Genomic DNA, 20239 nt, shown 5'->3' with positions numbered 1-20239 from the left:
CAAGGCCTTTCCCCCCCCCTCTCTCTTTCTCTCTCTCTCTCTCGTTCTCCCTCTCCCTCTCCCTCTCTCCCGGTGCTGGGAATCAAATCTAGGACCCCTCTCATGCAAGGCAAGTCACATCCCAGGCTCCAAGTACATCAGCCTTTAACTGAGAGGCTGAGAGACTGCTCATGTTTATTTTCCTCTTTGCTAATCTGTCCTCATTCTCTCTGTGTGTGACATACACTCATAACAAATTATTATAAAGAATAAAAGATAGATAGTGTGCAAACTTGGATTTTGGATTTCATTTGGATTCAATTGACAAAATTATTCAAGAACTGCTAAGACTTCCTCAAGTTCAGTCTGGAGCCATAGAATTTTTGCACAAGACAAAAAAAAATTGTGATATAAGACTAATATCCATGGCCAGGGAAAACAGGGCCTAGGAGGACTGGTCAGTGGTTGGAATCAACCACATTTGTCTGTGGAGCAGAGGGTAGGTAAGATAGAGAAGGGAACAGTATGACAATAATAGCTGGAAATGATCACATTGGATAAGAACTGAGTGGCAAAAGTAGGTAAAGGGATATTCCTGATAATCTTTCAGTATCTGTATTGCAAACCACAATGCCCAAAAGGGGGGGGGGAGAGAAAGAGAGAGAGAGATAGAGAGAGAGAGAGAGAGAGAGAACCTGCCATAGAGGCAGGCTGGGGGGTGGGGGGATGATGGGAGGGAAACTGGGGACACTGCTGCTGGGAAATGTACACTGGTGGAGGGTCGGGTGTTGGAACACTGTATGGCTGAAAATTAATCATGAACCACTTTGTAAGGGTCTATCTCACAGTGATTCAATTTTTAAAAAAATTAAAGAAATGGATCTCATTAGAATCACCTAGCATTTCTCCCTGTTTTGTGCAAAAGACAAGAGCAGGCCGGGCTCCTGCCTTGCAAGCCGCCTACCAGGGTTCGATCCCCGGCACCACATAGGGTCTCTCACATGCAAGGCAAGTGTTGTCAGGCTAGAGAAACTGTACAGCCCTACTCGCTGTACTACTCAATATTGCACATGGTTGACCTGAGTTCGATGCCCGGCACCGCACAGGGGGTCCCCGGCGCACAGCTAGGAGCGATCCCTGAGTACAGAACCAGGAGTAAGTCCTGAGCCTCGCTCGGTCGAGATCAAAAACCACCAAACCCTAACTGGAAAGTTCTTCAAAGGCTTCCGTCGGGCCCTGAGCGGGGCGGCCTTGGAGGCGGCCCGGGGGGGGGGGGGGGGGAGGGGGGTGGGGGGGGGTGGGGGAGGCCGGTCCCGCCCCGCCCCTCGCGGCCGCGCCCGGCTGGGGTAGCGCCGAGTCCTGCAGAGCTGCAGAGAGCGGAGCAGGAGGCAGCACGTCGGAGCCCGGAGCCCGGAGCCTGCAGCCTACACCGTAAGCGCTCGGGGCCGTGTCGGGGCTCCAGGCTGACGTCAGGGCACGCTTCGGGGACGCCCTCTGCCCCGGATCCGTGCAGCTCCATCCCTGGGGGGAGCTCCAGAGCCGCGGAGGCCGGCGGGGTGTAGCGGGGTTCGGGTACCCGGGCCTCCCCTTGCGGATTGCTTACGGTCGGTGCCGGGGATGCCTCTCGCACCGCCCCCTCCCCCCGAAGCCCGAGAAGCTGCTCAAGTCTCAGTTGAGAAGGGCTTTCCTGGCCGCTCCGCCCCCTAAAACCCCGCACCGGGGAGAGGAGGAAACGGTAGGAAACTGGCCCGGGTTAAGAGTTCGCGGTGAAATGCGAGCCCCGGGGGAAAGCAAGGGCCGCGACCGCCCAGCCTCCCGGAGCGGGTTTGCCCAGCAGCCGTGGGATTTGAACTTATTTTCTGGGGGAGAGGTAGGGTTGGGGGCCACTCCTGGCTCTGCACGCAGGAATCACTCCTGACAGCCCCCCGGGGTACCATTGTGTGGTGACGGGGATTGAACACCCCCACCCACCCACCCACCTACACCCTCTACACCCCACCCCCAGCCCCATGCCAGGCAAGCGCCTTACCCCCTGTCCTATGCGCCAGGCCCTCGAACTTGAACTTCTGCCCCCAGCCCTGACTCTGGTCCCTGCGGAAGCCTTGCTGGTCCTAGCAATGTTGGAATCCCAATTTTGATTTCTTTTTCTTAAAGCGGTGTGCCTCGCCCGCGCTTTCCCACCCTCTGCTTCTCCCCCGTCCTTTAGATAAACTTCAGACTTTTGGAAACCAGGATCCGCCTCTGGCTGGCTCCTGTGTGGGCAGACCAAAACCCCCTCTTTCCCTGACACCTTTCTCTGCCCAGGCTGCTCCTCCTGAGGGCTCAGCAAGCAGTGGAGAGGTGGGAAGTCAGAGAGTCCTTGGCATTTGGCCTCTCAGGCCCCAGGATAGCCCCTGAGGACAGCTACATTTAAACCTGGTTAGGTGCCTCTCTGCAGTCTCCTCTGATGGTTAATTTTTTTTGGAGGGTGGAGGGTGACAGAGGTTGGATTGAACCACATCCAGCGGTGCTCAGGGTTTACTCCTGGCTTTGTGCTCAGGGATCACTCCTGGTGTGTTCAGGGGACCATCAGGGGTGTCTGGGTGCCTGGAATTGAACCCGGCTCAGCCTTGTGCAAGGCAAGTACTCTACCCGCTATACTGTCTCTCGAGCCACTGAGTGTTTGTTAATTTTAAATGAGCATTTCCGGGGCTGGAGTGATAGCACAGCAGGTAGGGCGTTTGCCTTGCACGCAGCCGACCCGGGTTTGATTCCCAGCATCCCATATGGTCCGCCGAGCACCGCTAGGACCAGGAGTAACCCCTGTGCATCGCCGGGTGTGACCCAAAAAGCAAAGAAAAAAAAAGCATTTCCAGGGACCAGGAAGATAGTGAAGCAGGTAAAGCCTTGTCTTACATAGAGTCAACTTGGGGTTCAGTCCCCAGCACCCCATACAGTCACCAGAGCCCCGAGTCATCCCATGAATACAGAGCTAGCAGTCAACCATGTGCATAGCCGGGTGCGGCCCAAACTCCTCTCAAAATAATAAGAGAAAATAAACATGTCTAGGGGCCAGGGAGATGGCTTCATCAGGAGGATCTGGTTTGCTCCCCAGCATCACATGGTCTCCTGAGCATGTCAGGACAAGCCTGAGCATGCTCAAGCACCGCACAGGGAGTACTGCCCTTTCCCCCCTCATCAGGTGTGGTGCCCAGGCAAACAGGAACATTTCTGGAAGCTTTGGTGCTTCAGAGAGTGGCACTGCCTGCTGGCACGAGGGTTGCTTCCTTGAGTACTCAGGACTTAGGAGACCTCACACAGGACCTAGATTTGCAAGAGGAGTGGGAGCATTGTGTGACAGTGTGACTTTCCCAGTGTCCCTGGGCCGACCCCTGTGTATCTGTGGCAGCATAGGCCTATGTGTATGCTCTGCCCCAGTTGAGAGACAGCATGCCCCCACGGGGGTTGCAGTTCTGTTGGGGGAAAGATGGACAAAAAACTGAAGAGGCTGTCAAAGATAGAGCATGATAGAGGAAAGTGTGCTGTGGAGAAACAACACTGAGTAAAGAGGTGTCTGTGAGAGGACACGGCCTCCCAAGAGGTGACATGGCAGGAGATGCTACGGAGCACCCATATGCTGGCCAAGGGAGAGTACCCGGATGTGTTGTGGTGGGCAGGGAGGAGCTGGGGCCTGAGCAAGTGGCTGCCCTGTGGTGTGAGACTTGCAGTAGCCAAGTCCCCCTAACGCATCTCTCTCACACACACACAGGAAACACTCTCACACATGCTGAGAAAAATACCTCTCTCTCTCTTTCTGTCTCTCTCTCGCTCTCTGTCTCTCTCTCTCTTTCACACACACATATAGGAAAGACTTTTCTTTCTCCTCTTTCTTCTCTCACATACCACACAGGAGAGACTCTTTCTCCTCTCTCTCTCTCTCTCTCTCTCTCTCTCTCTCTCTCTCTCTCTCTCTTTCTCTCTCTCTCTCTCAGAGGAAAGACTTCTCCCTCAGACACACAGGAAAGACTCTCACACATACTCAGGAAAGACTTTCTCTTTTTCACACATACACATACAGGAAAGACTTCTCTCTTTTTCCTCCTCTCTCCTCTCTCACATACCATGTATACACATACTCACAGGAGAGACTCTTTCTCTTCTCTCTCTTTCTCTCTCTCTCTCTCTCTCACACACACACACACACACACACACAGAGGAAAGACTTCTCTAAGACACACAGGAAAGACTCACACATACTCAGGAAAGTCTTCTCTATCTCTCTCTGTCTCTGTCTCTCTGTCTCTGTCTCTGTCTCTCTCTCTCTCTCTCTCTCATACACACACACACACACACACTCACAGAAAGACTTCTCTCTTTTTCCTCCTCTCTCCTCTTTCACATACACACATACTCACAGGAGAGACTCTTTCTCCTTTCTCTCTCTCTCTCTCTCTCTCTCTCTCTCTCTCTCTCTCTCTTTCTCTCTCTCTCTCTCTCTCTCTCCCCCTCACACACACACAAACACACACATGCACACACGCACGCACACCAGTTCCAGGAAAGGACTTTCTCAGAAAATAACTGAGCAGCGGGGCCTCCGGATGAACCTCAACACCATCTGGTCCAACAACCCACAGTCTCTGCGTGAGCCGGACCCAGGCTAGCACCGCCTCCTGGGAGCAGCTGTCTGTGAAAAGCAATTGATGTGTGTTCGTTGGGGTTAGCACCTCAGAGAAAGTGAGGTGCCTCCCCTGTCTCCTCCTGGGGTGTCCTGATTCACGCCTGATGTCTAACTCTAGAACCAGGGGGAGTTGACGTGTCTCTAATGCATGGAAGAGCACCCCATGCCCAGGTTCTGTGACTGCTCCCTGAACCTTGATGCTTCCTGCACCCCAGCCTTGCCCTGCACCCCAGCCTTGCCCAGCTCTGGTTTTTGGTTTGGTTTGGAGGCCGTACCCAGCGACGCTCAGGGGCTGTTCCTGGTTCTGCACTCTGGCTGTGCTCGGAGGACCACATGGGGTGTCAGGGATCAAACCCAGGTCAGCACATGCAAGGCAGTTGCCCTATTCTCTGTACTATCGCTCCAGCCCCTTTGCCTGGCTCTGATGTTGGGCTGTGGATTCCCTTCCCCCACCCTTCCTGCTGAGTTAGACGAGGACGTGGTTTCTGTGGCCTCCAAGCTGCAGTGAGGCTAAATGCAAGCAGTTCTCCACTGTGGGAGAAGGAGCCCAGAGCACTGGCACAGGCTGGAGTGGGCACGGGCAGAGCAGGCAGTGGGTGACTTTCAGGGCCCCTCACCCCTCGCGCACAGCCTGCCTCTGTGGAGAAAGAGCCTTAACAGAGGGTAAGGCACTTGCCTTGTCTGTGGCTGCAGCCATGACTGGCACACATAGGGTCCCCACAAACACTACTACGTGTGGTCTTGATTACAGAGCCAGCAGTGACCCCTGAGAAACACAGGTATATATAAGACAGCCCCCGCCCCCCAAAAAAGACTCATCTTTGATGGCACCCTAAAGTGACTCATCATTCACTTGATTGCTTTGGTTTTTATACTTTGGTGTTGGGGCAGACACCCAGCAGTGCTCAGGGATGATTCCTGGCTCTGTGCCAAGGGATTACTCCTGGCAGGGCTCAGGGGACGATGTGGGGTGCTGGAGATTTAACTCGGGTCAGCCACATGCGAGGCAAGTGCCTTCCCTGCTGTACTCTCTCCAGCCAAGTGGTTCCCTTGAGAAGTGAGCTGGTGATAGGTAAAGGGAATTGGTCTAGAAAGAAGCCCCACTGTGTGCCAGTTGGAGCAGCTAATGTGACTCCCTTTGGAGACTGTGTGTCAAATGAATGGTCAAGTTACACAATCTAAGATTTCCTGTGGCTTCAGCAAGGAACCTCCAGGAGAGGGGACGTGTGCATAGAGTTGGATAGGACGCAAGTGAGCCAATATCCACCAAGGGCAGTGTCAGGAGACTGAAGGCCTTGACCCCAGGGCATCAGAGACCCAGGGCTGAGGCAGAAGGGGTCCTGCCTGTCTGGCTGCATGTCATACCTGGGGCTGATTCTTGGCCTGCAGCTGGCAATGTAGGAGGAGAGGTTGGGAGTGTGGGGAGACTGCAACAGGGAGGAGGTGCCCCAGACGCTCCCCTAGGAGGGAACCAGAGTTTTGCCAAGGCTTTAGCCCAAGGAGGGAGGAGCAGTGGGTGCCCCCCGAAGAGCTCACAGCATAAGAGGGGCATAAGAGGCCTTGTCTGGCTCCATGATTAGGCTCATGGCTGCTCAACCCAAGCTCCGGCTGCAGCAGGCTCTCCCTCCCTCGGCCTTGTGTATTTTCCTGGGACTGGCCAGAGTTCATCCCTCCCCATGGGGGTGGCTCTGGGAAGTCTGTGGCTTCTGGCCCCAGTGTTCCTCTCTGGTGGTTGCAGCAGGGCTATATGATGTTCCAGAAAATTCTCTAGCTCACTCACAAGTGAGAACCATGTGCCTGTCCTGGTCGGGAGCAAGCATCTTGGCTGCCATCAGTGCCTGGGAAGATTGCTAAGCAGATTGAATTCGTATGTTCTCTTGGCACGTACTTGCTGGGTTATGCAACTTAAGTAAACGACTTAGCCTGTCTTTGTTGTTGTTGTTTAAATTTGGGGTGGTTTTTTTGGTTTGTTTTTTCTTTCTCTTTTTTTTTTTGTGAGGAATCTCCCTCAATAGGACTTAGGGGCTACCCCTAGCTCAGTGCTCAGGAGTCACTCCTGTGCTGAGGAGCCTCAGGATGCTAGGGACAGGACCCAGGACTCCCACATGAAAAGTGTGTGCTCTGGCCCTTTTAGCTTTCTCTTATTTCTCCCACCATTTTCTTTTTCTTTTTTTCTTTGGGTGCGGGGACCACACCTGGTGGTTTTCAGAGCTTGCTCCTGGCTCTGCAGTCAGGAATCACTCCTGGTGGTGCTCAGGGAACCATATAGGGTGCCAGGGTAGAATCCAGTCAGCTGCACGCAAGGCAAGTGCTCCCCCACTCCCCTTCCCTTCTTTGTTTTAAAGGTCTCTTTAAGAACAGAGAGAGCGACTTTGTCAAGATTATTGTAGTGCCTAACGGATGTGTGGCAGAATCTTCCCACCCTGGTTTCCACCAGGGCTTCTCTGGTTTCCCCACAGTGACCCGGAAGCGTTCCAGACTTCTTCACTGTGTTCCATCCCACTGGCGTTAGCTCAGCCCGTGGCCTACACTGTGGTCCTCTGAGGGCTGCAAGAGGCCAAGGACCAGGAGCAGAAGGCCTAGGTGCTTCCAGAGGCATCAGATAGCCATGCAGGGCTCCTCTGAGGACTGGGGAGCAGGCCCTGTTCCCCAGGACCCCAGGGAGGTTGGCTTCCCCACAGCCGGCCTGGGACTTGGCTTAGCCTTCGCAGTGAGCGCCCTTTGCTCCCCTGGGTGTGACTCTCCTGGTGCATTCCTCTTCTCGTTAGAGCTGGAGGCAGTTGGGCCTTCTGGAAAGAAGAGAAATATTTGAGGCCTAGTGCCAACCCCATGAGTGACCCCTGTCATGGCAAGGAAAAGACAAGGACAAGTTCAGTGAAGTCTGGCTCTCACCTACCCCGGGGAGAAAAGATGGTCCTCCCCACTTGCCAGTTTTGTTGTATGTTTGTTTTGTTGTTTTGCCTGTGGTAGGACCTACTTGCTTGGCCTGTTGTCCTTGTGAGGGGTTGGGAGTGGGCAAGCCTAGGCATGAAGTGGAAGCAGGTGGTCCCGCCGAGCCCTGGGACAAGCTGCTCCTGCATGAATCAGAGCTATCTACCTCCAGGATCTTTCCAGAAGGATTTTTTTTTTTTTTTTGGCAATCTTTTGGCAAACTAACCTCTGCCAGGATGTCACTAACCCCCAACCTCTGCTGACCTCTGTCTCCCTGACCCCTGTTCTTAGGATTGCTCTGGCCCTTTCAAGCCCTTTCAGCCAAGAAAGGAGGCTCAGGTTACCCAGCTAGGGACAAGGAGGAAGTTTCCAGACTTAGGAGCACACTGGGAGGAAGAGCAGCCCTGAGGAAGGGCAGGACCAAGAGTCGTGAATGGTGGGAAGAACAGAGGTGCAGAACCTGCCCGCACCTGTTTTCCCCTGAACCTGGGGTCTCTCTCCAGTGCTGACACTGCACAAGAGTTTTCTCCACACGGTGGTCCATGGAGATCATGGAGCTCCAGTGGGAAACTGTCTCTGGGGCCGTGCTCGGGGGAGCTCGGGAGTCGCACCCAGTCTCCTACATGCCAAGCTTGTGCTCATCCCATTGAGCTCATTCTCTGGCCTGGGCCCAGTGGAAAACTGGATGACTCTTGTTTTCCCTGGCAGCGTGTGAGGCGGAATAGGACATGAGCCTCGGGTTGGGTAAAGACGGCAGGGGGAGAGCCGGGGCACACTGCCCACGGCCCGCGGGGCAGGCTGTGCAAATGAGTTTGGGGTGTGGTGTTTATGATTTAGGGAGCTGGCAGCCCCTGAGACACTCTGGGCTGACTGCGCCACAGGGCCCTCCTGTCACCCAGCCACCTCTCCGAGGGCTTGCTCCTTGTCCCATGCCACTCTTTCCCATACTGCCCGGTGTTCAACCACAGACATCTCCATCTCCCTGAAGCGACCCTCAGCATCTGTCTCTTAGGAGGTCACTTTTTTCATTTAACTTTTTAGATCTCACCCGGTGATGCTCGGGGTTTACTCCTGACTCTGCACTCAGGAATCACTCTTGGTGGTGCCCAGGGGACCAGTGGGATGCCAGGGATTGAACCTGAGACAGCCGTGTGCAAGGCAAGCACCCTGCTTGCTGTGCTATTGCTCCAGCCCTATGAAGTCACTTGTGAATGGCCCCCTGGATTCAAGGCAGATTCCCTCTGCTTCAAAGGAAGCCCTGCTCCCCCTTTTCAGTGTTCTCAGCATTTACAAGCAAGCAGTGGAGGCAGTGCCCAATAGACCTCTTTCTCTGGGTTAATGGCAGCTCCTCACACCCAGCTAAAAAAGGTTCTTCAGGTGCCTTTCTTGCAGATGGAGAGACTGAGGCCTGGAGAAGCCAAGTCCCTGACCTCAGGTCACAGGATGAGCAAGTGGCAGGGCCAGGAGTCAAAGAAGCCTCAGCCAGGCTGGCCTCATTTTTTTGTTAGACTAGAACTGGGGGCTGGAGCGATAGTACAGTGGGTAAGGTGTTTGCCTTGCACGCAGCCAACTTGGGTTTGATTCCCAGCATCCCATCTGGTCTCCCGAGCACCGCCAGGAGTAATTCCTGGATGCAAAGCAAATTCGGGTGTGACCCAAAAAGCAAAAAAAAAAAAAAAAAAAAAAGAAAGAAGGAAAGAAAGAAAGAAAGAAAGAAAGAAAAAGAATGAAAGAAAAGAAATCATGCATCTCTGTGGGTAAAAATAGATAGGGAGGCCTGGGGCAGAGATTGCATGCAGCTGAGCTGGGTTCAGTCCTGGGCATTTCATATAGTCCCCCGGGCCCCGCCAGGAATGATTACCAGGCGCAGAGCCAGATATAAGCCCTGAGCACAACTGGGTGTGCCCCCAAACCAAAATAACTAAAAAGGATTGGGGAGGTGCCCAGGACAGACCACTAGGGCTCACCCTTCCCCCAGCCCCAACACCCACTCTCTCTGTTCTTCCTTTGCTTTTACTCACCTTTGTTTTTTGCCTAGAAACGACATGTTACTTTTCCCTGGAGTACTGCTCTTGGCTTTGTGCCCTGGGCTTAGCTCCAAGACGGGGCCCAAAAGTAAACAAAGTCCTGCCCTGCACAGTCCAGCTGGCTGCCGGTCAGTCTCACCCAGACCGCATCTCCGGTGGACAGGGGGTCCCAGGACTGTGGCTGTGGGTGGAGAAGCTGACCACACACACTCTGGGCAGTGCACCCTCAGGGGGTCCCCTGTCTGTCCAAGGCCAGCCTGCCCACCCTGAGTGGTCTCTGCTGTAGCGTGGAGTACTAGAACTTTCATGGCCTGTGGCACTGTGGTCAGCGCTGGAATAGGGGGGAACCGTCTGTTTCCCCTTTTGCTCTAGGTGTTTCTCTCCAGGGAAGGGTGGCATGCATGGAGGGTGCACACGAAGCACACCGGGCCCCACGCCCCCTTCTTCCTGGTCTGACATCGATGGGCACACAGTGGCCCCATGTTTTTCTACCTCAGAAGGATGCCAGATGTGTGTGAGCTGAGCCCCTATCAGGGAAGCATCAACTTGCAGAGCGGAGGGAGGAGAGTTCAGGAGCAGGGCAGACTGTCATACAGCTGCACCTTCTCGGCCTCTGTTCTTGAGGATCAGCTCCGCGCTCTACCCAGAGGGTCTTTGGGTCTGGGTCAGGCTCACGGTAGGGCCCCAGTACCTTTCTGCAATGCTAGCAGCATTTTTTGCTACATCTCACCATCAGCCCTGTCTTTGAGAGAGACTTTCCCTCATTTTGTTGAGCATGATTCTAAATCTGACCCTCCCCCTTCTAGTGTGTGAATCTAACATTGGTGGCGCTCGTAGGCTGTTGGCTTCTCTGTCGTGTTTTAGGAGGGGACTTGCCATGATACCACATGCACCTTGCCCACATTCCTGCAGCTTCCAGTCCTTCTCTGCAAGCTGGTCTGAGTAGGGGGTGTGTGGGGGTGGTGGGGGTGTTCTTCCATAAGGAGAATTGAGCCAGACTTTTTATTCACAAGTGCTCACAGTTTTCTCCATGGTTATGCAAAGATTGTAAAGTTCATTCATTCATTCAGAATGCAGGACCACTCTGGTCTTGCAGGGCCAGGGGATCTCCAGGCTACACCCTGTGGTGCTCAGGGGCCCCCAGCAGTGCTGAGGATTGAATCAAATTGAACCCTGGGCTGGAGGCATATGACTTGTCTCCTGTCTGTTTCCCACCATCCAATTCTTCATTTAAAGTATTCTGTACTATCCAGTCACTGTTCCCTCCTTTTTGGGGGAACCCATTCCAAGCAATGCTCAGGGCTTACTCCTGGCTCTGAGCTCACAGGGATCATTCCTGGTAGGATTTGAGGGACCATTTGTGGTGCTGGGGATCAAACCCAGGTCAGTTGATGCAAAGCAAGTGCTCTACCTGCTGTACTATCTCTTTGGCCCCTTTCCTTTTATTAATCAAACCAAGTAATTTTTTGGGCGGGGTTACACCCGGCAAGCTACCGAGAGTATTTGATATGCCAGACACAGTAACAACAAAGTCTCCAATGGAGACGTTACTGGGCCCGCTCGAGCAAATCGAAGATCAACGGGAGGGCCTTTACCTTTACCTTTACATTCAGTGCTTCTCAGGACCTATTCCTGGCTTTGTACTCAGGGATCACTCCTGCCTGGCCTGGGGGATCATATGGGGTGCCAGGGAATTGAACTGCAATCGGTCATGTGCAAGGCAAGCGCCCTACCCACTGTACTATCGCTCTGATCCCCCAAGTAACTTCTTAATACTTTCCAAACAAAATTCAAGTTATAACGCGCTGCTTTGAACTTTTAATATCAATCTTAAAATGAACTGTGTTTTAAAACTTGCCTTTTTGCCTCAGATGTAGCAGAACTATTACATTCAGTTAAATTATGAGACTGATTTTCCTTTGAACAGTTCCTGAAGAACAAAGTACCGTCTTGATTTGACTACTATATTTAAAATTGTCCTTTGTAAGTCAGACCCTGAAAGACAAAAGAAAACTAATGAATGCAAGAAAACCACTTGTTCATTTCACTTTCACTTGTCACTTGTCAAAGGTTTTACCTTTCAGTCATTCTCTAAGGGTGAAGGTCTTCAGAAAACTCACCAATTGATTTGACTAATTCCTGATTTCCCCCCAAGATTCATGCATGCTTTGATCTTAACTTCTTGATGGAATTAGGGATTAGAGTGTCTAGAATCTGATTTTCTCCTTAGAGTCAGCCCTTCTGCTCCTCAGGCTCCCTCTAAATGCAGCCCCTAACCATTAATGACAGCTAGCCTTCAGTTACAGTGGGGGTTTTGTTTTTAAATAAAATCAGCCTACTTTACAACCAAAGTTTCATTTTCCTCACAAAGCAAGCTAATCATTATTTTTAGAAAGAGAAATTGCATCTCTAAGAAAAAAGAAAAATGTCCTTATTCAGAAAGGCCCTCTTCTTTTTTCTTTTTGGGTCACACCTGGTGATGCACAGGGGTTACTCCTGCCAGTGCTTAGGGGACCATATGGGATGCTGGGAATCGAACCCAGGTCGGCTGCATACAAGGCAAATGCCCTACCTGTTGTGCTATCGCTCCAGAAGAAAGGAAGGCCCTTTTAAAGCTCCCAGTTCTTCCAGCAAAATATTTTGTCAGTATCCCACAGTACTGCATTATGAGAAAACAAAAACAAAGACAAAATACCACCCAAAAAAAACTCATATAGGGGCTGGAGAGATAGTACAGGGGGTAAGGCACTTGCCCTCCATAGTGCTAACCCCAGTTCGAATCCCTAGCATTTCCAACAATGAGCACAGAATCAAGAGTAAGCCTTGCGCTCCACCAGGTAGAACCTCCCCTGAAAAACATAAATAGTAAAGCCTTAAAAACCCAATATGTATATATGTGTGTGTGTGTGTGTGTGTGTGTGTGTCTGTGTATGTGTATGTATATGTATGTATGTATTTTCCTCTACCCCACTTCCTTTCCCATTTTATTCTTTATTTGCTTTTTTTTTAAATTTTGGGGCCACACCTGACAGTGCTCAGGGCTTGCTCCTGGCTCTGCACTCACCATGTGCAAGGCAAGTGGCCCATCCCATTTTATTGTCTCAGTGACCAGGGGTTGTGCACTTTTTAGCTGTGATGTGCCAGAGATCAGCAGCAGCAGTATCACCAGGATCCACAGAGCTCAGAACTCTTTCTTTTTTTATATATATATTGCATTACCTCTGGATTTTTCAGTGTCCCCACTCCTGTTGATATTTTGAAGTGGTTAGAATATTTCCTAGCCCAGCAAGAGCTGACCACCTAGAAGAGATAAATACCACTCTTCTTGGAAACATGAAGGCTTAGCAAAGAGAATTCTGCCCCCTAATGCTGAGAATGCAGCTTTTCATCTTAGAGAAAAGAGGCACAGTGGCTGCCCCAGGGGTAGAGAAAGCCGGTAGCTAGACACATGTAAAGCCTTGTGCTTTTTTCCCTCTGAGTCACAGAGTCACATCTTAGCCAGCAGATGCACCCAAACCATAGCTGGGCACACCGTGTACTTTCCTGCTTCCAGCCCATTTACACGCGCAAAGAGGGAGCTAGGGAGCTGGGGCCTGGGCTCAGTAATCTGATGGGGACACTGGTTCCTCTAGGGGCTCTTCCAGAATGAAGGTTCTTTGCAGTCAGAAGGGAATTAGGGGAAGGAAAAAGAACACATCTTAGCTAAGCATAGCACCGAGCAAGGCAAAACTTAGGATCATTGTCACTTGTCACTTGTCATTCCATTGATCATCAATTTGCTCTAGCGGGCACCAGTAACGAACGAGTCCATTTGTCCCTGAAGTGTGCTAGCGTAGCCCAGTGGCGTGCTCGGGGCTCTTTCAGGGTCAGGGGAATGAGACCCGTTTGGCATTATTATCATTAGACACACCAGGCCAGACAGAGTCTGTGATGACTTACCACAGTGGTCTTCAGCTCACAGATGGTGGAGCTGGGATTTGAATGACTCAAAGAGGGAAACAAGGGGCTGGAGCAGGTAGGGTGCCTGCCTTGCACTGGGCTGACCTGGGTTCAATCCCCAGGATCACATATACTCCCCCGCACCCCACCAGAAGTAAGTATTCCCTAAGCATAGAGCCCAGAGCAACAGGTGCTTCCCTAAACTCACAAGATAATGGATTTGACTCACTTCACACCAAAAGTGGGTGATGATCGTATGTTTCCAGGGGCCTTGTGGTCTTCCCTTCAGAGCCTGCATGCTTGGGTTGTTTTCCAAATTAGTGTGTTATATTCATTAAATTGTAGATGGGGAGGGGATCAGAGGAGGGACCATATCTAGCGGTGCTCAGGGCTCACTCCTGGTTCTATGCTCAGGGATCACTCTTGGTGGGGCTCTGGGACCCTATGTGGTGCCGGGAATGGAACCTAGGTAGGCTGCAGGAAAGCATGCACCTGTCTGCGCAGCCCTGTATTAACTTCTGAATTGGCAGCAACTGAGTTAGGAAGCTAAGCCCAGGTACCTTGGGACAGCTGGGGAGCAGCATAAAGACTGTGGGGGAGCCTGTGATGAGGTCCCTCCAAGTTCCTAACAGAACATCTGGGTGGTGACTGCCCAGCGCAGCCCTCCTAAATCGGTGCTCCCGCCCGAGTCTGGCTTTGCTTCACCATATGCAGACCAAGCACCTCTATGTCCACGTGGTCAGTGGAGACCATGATAACCAAGGGGAAATCGGTCCAGTGCTGCAGGACGGGGTGGGTGCATGGGGAAGTCACTGGCTTTATGGGGAAAGATTTATCTAGACTGAAGCAAAGGTTTTCTGAGTGTAGTCTGAGACCACCTGTAAATGGTTAGAAATGCAGATTCCCTGAAGGCCCCAAACCTCTTAAGTCTCAAATCGACTTTAATGCACTTCTAGGTGATTAACCCATCTAAAGTTGAATAACTGATCACAGGGGTTCTTAGCTGAGGTTCTGACTACTCCTCCCCAACTCTCTGCAAATCCCCAAAGAGTGACCCCTGGGTGCAAAGCCAGGAGTAAGCCCTGCATATACCTAGGTGTGGCTCAAGCATCCCCCTTCTACCCCAGCAACCCCCCCCCCCCCCCACACACACACACAGGAAATGTGAAAAATCTTAGATCTGGGGCCAGAGATCAGACAGGGCATTTGCCTTGCATGTGTCCAACACCAGTTTGACCCCCTGCAGCCATATGATCCCCTGCAACCTCACTCCTGTGGACCGCCAGGAGTAAGCACAGAGCCAGGTGTAGCACCTGAGCACCTCCTCTCCTTTGTTAGTTTAAGGATTACTTTTTACCCATTGGCTTTCAGTGGGCTGGAGCGGATAGCACAGCTTAGGGCGCCTGCCTTGCACGCAGCGAGCACGGCCAAGGCGGGTTCGATTCCTCCGCCCCTCTCGGAGAGCCTGGCAAGCTACCGAGAGTATTCAATATGCCAAACACAGTAACAAGAAGTTTCACAATGGAGACGTTACTGGGCCCGTGGGAACAAATCGATGAACAAGGGGAGGACAGGACAGGCTTTCAGTTAAAATAGTCTCATGGAGAGAAAACAAGAACGGTCTTTTCACAGTTCTCAGAGGTCGTGCCTAGCAGGAAACGGACGTTTGCTAGTCAGTACTTCAGTAGAGGGACTTTGAAACACAAGATGGAGTTAGTTCAATGTGGGAGGGGCAGGGAATGAGCGCCCAGTGGGGCCCACCCCCTCGCGGGTACTAAGAAGTTGAGTTCTATCTGCTGAGCCTCACATCTTCTCTTTCCTCCTACTCTAAACAAAGCAGCAGCCCTGACTGGCTAAGAAGCGGTAGTGAGCTCCCGAGTCCGAGGGCACGCCCGACTCGGTGGGCCCAGCCGCAGGGCACCTGGGCGACCCCCGGCTCTCTGCCCGCGGGGGCGGGATTAGGAGGAGGGAGGGCGGAGCGGCCCTCTGAGTTCTGATTGGCCGTGAGAGGAGGCCCCGCCTCTTTTCGTGGTTGCTGTTCCGGCACCTGCTTCCGCTTTGGGCCGCAGCTCCTCCTCGTGCCGGAAGCGGGAGCTCTTGTTTATTTCAGTTTTCATGGGATGTGCAGCGGTGGGAAACGCCGCCGCCGCCCTCTGCCCCACCCCAGCGCATCCGTGGTGCGCCTGTGCAAAGCCGGTGTAAAAGTCGACTCCGAGAACAGGTGCGGAGAGGAGATAAGCTGTTGGCGTGAAATGACCCAGGATGGGAAATGAAGTTTTAGTTATTTTTGGTTGGTTGTAGTTACTTTTGTTTTTGTTTTTGTTTTTTTTTTGTTTGTTTGTTTGTTTGCTTTGACACCATATCCTGCGGTGCTCAGAGGCTACTACCCGCTCGGGCAGGGCTCCGGATAGAACCAGGTCTCCTCCCTGCAAACCATGCGATATACTCCCTTTCCAGCTTCGTGATTACAAATTCTAGCCCTCATTGTTGAGTTGTGATTTAGGGCGAGACTCTGGCTACTCCAATTCTTGCCTGAGTAAGTGGAGGAATGGGAGCGATTGTACAGCGGGCAGGGTATTTGCCTTGCACGCGTCCAAAACAGGTTCTGTTCTGGGCATCGCATATGGACCCCAAGCACCGGGACTAAGCCCCGAGCACTGCAACGTGTACCACCCCACCGCTCCACCCTCACGGAAAAGGAAAAGCTAGTTTGACGAAGTGTGGCACCTTGAGTGGGTAACTTGTGCATATATATATATATATATATATATATATATATATGTTATAAAAGCCCACCTCAGACAGTGAAACCCACGGTGGTCAGTGGAGACCATGATAACCAGGTGAAATCGGTAACCCTGCCAACCTCGAACACCTTCCTTTCCCCTGCATTTACTCCCCACTATTAAATAAGTGGCAAATGAACACACTATGGCAAAGTTTGCATTTTGGTGACTCTAAACCACCACTGCTGAGCCAAATTCTAATATTCCCTTGACCTTAATTACTATGTGAGAGAAAGGACTTTGGCATTTCTCCTTGAATCAGTATTTCGCTGCAGTACCCTGCTGTTGCTGACATGGCATTGCGGTGCCCTTTGTCCTGGATTCCCTGCATGTAGATGGTATTCTCCAGCACCAGTCATTTCAACACTCTCTCTGGGTCAGGCAAGTTTATTTTGCTGCTTGAAGTCCAGAGGAAGAGAACCATGTTGTACATACATAGGATCAGCTGAGTCGGCAGAACCTGCCACTGTGCCCCTGGTGGATGGTGCCCAGCTAGCCGTGCCCCACTAGCCCCGCCCCGCCTGCAGGCCATGAGGCGATCAAAGGGCAGTATGAGGGAGCCCATGTGTATGGTTAAAGCACGGGGATCAATCATCTCGCCCAGAAAAACGGAGACTGAACATTTATTTGTATCCCAGAAGTGAGTGACAGGGGTCCTCTAGGCGTCTGCTGAAGTCAGGTAAGGAGGAGGTCTGTCTCATTCTAGAGGGAGGCTAGAGAAATTGATGCTTGTTATTGTTGATTGTGCTTGCAGCTAGCTCTCTTGAAGTCATAGTGCAAGATTGGTCTCCTTTGTTTGTCCTGCATGCACTGCACAAATACCACAGCATACCTTGCTGGGCAAGGTGTTATGCCGGGCGGTGACTAGGACAAACCCAGTGGGGTAGCTCACTTTGCCGCACTCTTGCCAAGGGTTCCCCGCATGCATGCTCCCCAGCCCTTAGCCTAGTTCTGCCTTCAAACGCCACTGTGGCTGGGCGGGACAGAGAGCTCCACGGCTGAGTGCATGCATACTTTGCATGTCAGAGCCCCAGGTGCCCTCCCTGGCACTGTGTGGTTCCCCAAGCGCCTAGTTGGGACTAGCCCCTCAGCACGCACAGGTGTTGCCCAAATAACAAAAACATACCACAGTGGGGAGAAGCTCGCTCTTCTCCATGTTCTCTGCTGCATACAAAGGATCTATCTTGAAAAAATGAAACCAGTTCCGAGTTTTCTCCTCCAAATTCTTTGAACAGGGAGAGACTCACTCCAGCCCTCCCTGGCTGCCTTTTTTTTTTTTGCGGTGGGGGGGTCACACCCGGTGATGTGCAGGGGTTACTCCTGGCTCTGCAATCAGGAATTACTCCTGGCGGTGCTTGGGGGACCCTATGGGATGCTGGGAATCAAACCTGGGTCTAGTGCGTGACAGGCAAACGCCCTACCTGCTGTGCTATCACTCTAGCACCCCTCTCCCTGGCCTTCTTTAAACTGTAGCAGCACGGATACCAGCCACCATTCAGTTCAGCTGACCCAGGGAGGAGGGCTGGACAGTGGCAATGGTGGAACCCAACCTAGGAGAGGGCACATATCACATGCCAGTGCCCTGCCTCTGACTCCGAGGGCAGACACCTGCAACCTGGCATGTCAGAGAGACATTCAGTCATGTATGGACCAGAGCCCACAGGGTGGCAATGATCCAAGTGCCAAGACCCAGGCGCCCACAGCTGATGAGGGGCATCAGGATTGGAGGGAGGAGTTGAAGAGGGTTTCATGGATGAATGTGGGGGCTGGGAGGGCCAGTGAGGTTACAGGCAGAAGCAGGGTGTTTAACTTTGCTGCAGAAAAGGGTGGGTGCCTATAGGCTCTCTGCACCCTGAGACTCTCAGGGCATGCTCTCCCCCCAAGTGACTGAAGTTCTCAGTTCAGGGGAGCAGTTCTTGGAGGAGCAAACCTCAAGGCCTCAAGAAGGCCCCAGTGTGGGGAATTTAGAGGTCTCTGGGATGGGCCTCGACAACAAGGACTTCCACCCTGCCTCCGTCTGGGAAGGGGCTGCTGGGCAGGCTGCCCAGGCTCCTCGGAGACACCGTTCTGTCTCCTTCCCCTTGGGTCCTCACCCTGCCTCCCACAAACCCCGTGGGCTCCAGCACGAGGCTGGATTTGTGCGCTTTCCTGATTTCAGGGTCACCATTCTGGGAATGTGGAAAATGAGGAGCTCAGGAACAGTGCTCTGAGAACGTCATCTGCTCTGGGTTTGCAGGCCTAAGCTCTTCTGTGTTCCCTTGCTGGAAGAAGATGGGGCAGTCACAAATGGGTTTGAGAATGCTGAGTTTATGGGACATGGAATCGACCCGTCTACAGAGGCAGAGCAGATTAGTCGGTGCAGAGCCTGGGGCAGGGGGACCACAGAGAGGTGCTAGTTGAGAGGCGTCTCTTTGTGCTGGAGGTCAATGACTGTTCTAGGAATCATGGCTTGTATTCTTTTTTTTTTTGTCAGTCTCTCTTTTTTATTTTTATTTTATTTTATTTTTTATGTAGGAGTACTGCTATTTTAATCAGCCACTTATTAGGCTGATAGAATTGGGCATGAACTCTACGGCTTGTATTCTTTAAAGGTGTAAATTGTAGAATATGTGAATTTAATCGATTTTATTTCATTATTTCATCTTTTGGTTTTGGGGCCATATCCAGGGGTTCTCAGGACTTTCTCCTTGATCTGAGCTCAGGGAACACTCATGGTGGTGATTGGAGTGAGGAGACCATATATGATGCTGGGGATCAAACCCAGGTCAACTGTGTGTAATGCAGATGCCTGCCCACTATACTCTCACCCTGGCCCGCTCATCTAAATTTTTTTTTTAATGATGTGAGAAAAATTACAGGGCTGGAGAGATAGGACAGAGGTTAAGGCACTTGCCTTGCATGTGGCCAACACTAGTGCATCCTTGGCTCCACATATTAGTGATCCCTGAGCACAGAACTAGGAGCAGCCCCTGAGCACCATGGAATGTGACTCCAATTCATCCCCTCAAAAGAGAAGGGATAACTCAGTGGTTTAATGCAGGGGGCACACTCCTTGATGTCACCTGGTTTCTGAGCACTGAGCTATGAGTAACCTCTGAACACTGCCAGGTATGACCCAAAACACAAATCCAAGGGGGAAAAAAACCTGTTGGGGCTACCTTGCCTCCTGCTCTTCCCCCACAACTGAACTTAACCCACCCAGCTCTTCAGACCCCCTTACTCCTTTTTCTTTCTTTTTTTTTTAAATTAATTTATTTATTTATTGAATCACTGTGGGAAAGGTTACAAAGCTTTCAGGTTTAGGTCTCAGTCATGCAAATATCAAACACATTTCCCTTTACCAATACTTATTTTTTTACCATGAAGAACCTCAATAAAACCCCACCCCCCACCCCTCCCAGTCCCTGTGAGGCAGATGAATTCTAGTTAACACTCTATCTGCTTTGGTTAGATTCATTGTTTCAGTAAAAGATTCACCACTATTATTTAGAGTTTACCCCCTCCCTCCTTTTTCTTTCTTTCTCTCTTGCTTGCTTGCTTGCTTTTTCTCTCTTTCCTTCTCTCTCTCTTTCCTTCTCTCTCCCTTCCTTCCTTCTTTCCTCCCTCCCTCCCTCCCTCCTCCCTCCCTCCCTCCCTCCCTCCTTCCTTTCTTTCTTTCTTTCTTTCTTTCTTTCTTTCTTTCTTTCTTTCTTTTTCTGGTTGGCAGTGGGGGCACACCTGGCTGTGCTCCTGGTCTGCATTCAGGAATCACTCCTGGGACCATTGGGATGCGAGGGCTTAAACCTGGGTCGGCCACATGTAAGGCAAGCACCCTACCAGCTGTATTATTGGTTTGCACCCTCGACCCCCTACCCCCTTACTCCCCTTTTACACCCTGACAGGCACCCTCTCCCCAAGAACTGAGTAAGAAGCTGCCT

The 20239-nt window shown here is 51.8% G+C and overlaps 1 protein-coding gene across 3 annotated transcripts in view; it reads left to right on the top strand.

Annotated features, from left to right (window-relative positions):
* Window positions 1-1334: 1334 nt before the first annotated feature.
* The window catches only part of EPHX1 (epoxide hydrolase 1), a 36593-nt gene continuing 17688 nt past the window's right edge, over window positions 1335-20239 (top strand). Inside the window, exon 1 of one of the 3 annotated variants that reach the window (XM_056138219.1) lies at window positions 1335-1410. The gene's annotated coding sequence lies outside the window, so the exon portion shown is untranslated. Of the gene's footprint in view, window positions 1411-15738; window positions 15758-16872; window positions 17002-20239 lie in introns of those variants that run through there. The other 2 variants (XM_056138227.1, XM_056138212.1) reach the window with 2 other exon arrangements.

This window comes from Sorex fumeus, unplaced genomic scaffold (genome assembly GCF_029834395.1).
Source record: "Sorex fumeus unplaced genomic scaffold, SorFum_2.1 ptg000007l, whole genome shotgun sequence".
Lineage (NCBI taxonomy): Eukaryota > Metazoa > Chordata > Mammalia > Eulipotyphla > Soricidae > Sorex > Sorex fumeus.
The sequence above is the reverse complement of the archived record's forward strand: the minus strand, read 5'-3'. Positions and strand labels throughout refer to the sequence as shown.